This window comes from Girardinichthys multiradiatus, chromosome 9 (genome assembly GCF_021462225.1).
Source record: "Girardinichthys multiradiatus isolate DD_20200921_A chromosome 9, DD_fGirMul_XY1, whole genome shotgun sequence".
Taxonomy (NCBI): Eukaryota; Metazoa; Chordata; class Actinopteri; order Cyprinodontiformes; family Goodeidae; genus Girardinichthys; species Girardinichthys multiradiatus.
In genome coordinates this window covers 28,618,201-28,620,153 of record NC_061802.1, presented here as the reverse complement: position 1 = coordinate 28,620,153, position 1,953 = coordinate 28,618,201, and the positions used below count along the sequence as shown (strand labels likewise).

The following is a 1,953-nucleotide window of genomic DNA, read 5'->3' as shown; positions in this document are numbered from 1 at the left end:
TATGGGCTTCCGCCCCCAGATGTTTTTTTTTCTTTTCAATAGGAAGATTAGTTGCATGTGTTTGTATCCATTTATGATTTCTTTAAATCTTTCTTCCCCACAGAAATATAAATTATACATCAAGGCTGAGAAATATACATATACTCACACTACTTTTTGGTAATTGCTCCTTAACAAGTTTCACCTCAATGACAATATTTGTAACTACCAACAGGCTGGTGGTATAATTTTGGCGTGATCTTTTACCACTCTTTTTAAATCAGACGTCCATGCATTCATTTAAAGTGTGATTTGCTAAAACTGACCCAGATTTTAACCAAACGTTGGGCTTCATGTAATCCAAGCATCTAAATATTATCCTTCTTTATTCCAGAGCCAGTTTTGATGTGTTTCCAACCACTATCCTGTTAATTTAATGTGGAGAATTATTTAATCATCCATGTTTAATGTAATAGTAGCACTGGTAGCAAAATAGGCTCACAGTATGGTGTTACCACCACCATGCTTAATAGTTGATTCATCTGTGTCATTATTTTCGCAATAGATCTGACCCACATACAGAAGAACACTGAAGAAACAACTGAATCAGTGAAAGGTGTTTATTTACAGCAAATGAGTCTGGAACGTGAACGGGTACATCGCCAACTGTATGGAAAGAGGGGGAAGAGAACTGGTGAAACAGGGAACTATTATGTTGCAAAAATAATGAAAGGTAACAATTGTAATCAGGAGAATGGCTTACTAAACAAGTGCAGTCAGGTCGTCAGGGGTAAAGGGAGTCGGGGTCCAGGTGTGCGAAGAGGAGAAATCCAGATGATTTTAGTTGTACTGCAGAATGAGTTCTGGTGAGTTCAGGACTTAGTTCAACGTTCAGGTACTTGCGTTGGAGGGTGGACCGGGTACGCTTATGCCTTGGTTCAGGAGACGGAGGAAAACAGGAAGCTGCCAGCTTGGTCCTTGGAAACGAAATCCAAACGAAATCCACCAAACATAAGTAATCTTGATCGTCCAGAAACTTCTGGAACCGAAGTCAGTGTTCAACGAAGATAATCAAAAGGTTCAGGTTTCTGCCTGCGAAGGAACATACACAAAGTCAGCTTAGAGACAAGGAACGAAGCATAGCTTATCAGTGGCTGAACTTGTTACCACTGAAGGCAAACACTCTGGCATCGAAGTGCTGGCAGCCTCCTGCTTGAATACTCCTCCATGCAATCAGCAGATCGGTTGCACCTGTCACCCAGCACACCTGAGAAACTCCAGCACCATCTGGAAACTGTAAACAAAGTTGCACACAAAACAAACACACACTCTAACCCAGACCCCGACCATCTGTCCATAGAATCTTTGGCGTTTGAAATAATTTAGTGGGTTCTTCTAAACAAAATTTTTCTAGTTATATTTATCCCACCATCTCTTCTTCAGTTTAATGTTAAAGAAATCAAGTTAAGACAATTTTATCAAGAATTTGACACAACAATCTGCTGTAGAATTCAGATGATTACTGTTGAAATTTTACCAATAAATCAGGGCTGCTAACACACACACACACACACACACACACACACACACATAAATATACACTGCTCAAAAAAATAAAGGGAACACTCAAATAGCACATCCTAGATCTGAATGAATGAAATATTCTCATTGAATACTTTGTTCTGTACAAAGTTGAAAATGCTGACAACAAAATCACACAAAAATCATCAATGGAAATCAAATTTATTAACCAATGGAGGCCTGGTTTTGGAGTCAGACACACAATTAAAGTGGAAAAACACACTACAGGCTGATCCAACTTTGATGTAATGTCCTTAAAACAAGTCAAAATGAGGCTCAGTATTGTGTGTGGCCTCCAAGTGCCTGTATGACCTCCCTACAACGCCTGGGCATGCTCCTGATGAGACGGTCTGTGGTGCAACGTGACGTTGGTGGATGGAGCGAGACATGATG

At 39.9% G+C, this 1,953-nt stretch overlaps 1 long non-coding RNA gene across 1 annotated transcript; it reads right to left on the bottom strand.

Annotated features, from left to right (window-relative positions):
• Positions 1 to 584: 584 nt before the first annotated feature.
• Positions 585 to 1,154, bottom strand: LOC124873460. Its single transcript, XR_007039534.1, has 2 exons — positions 743 to 1,154; positions 585 to 645 (listed from the first exon to the last, which is right to left on the bottom strand). It is a non-coding gene; the product is annotated as an uncharacterized LOC124873460 (long non-coding RNA).
• Positions 1,155 to 1,953: the final 799 nt, after the last annotated feature.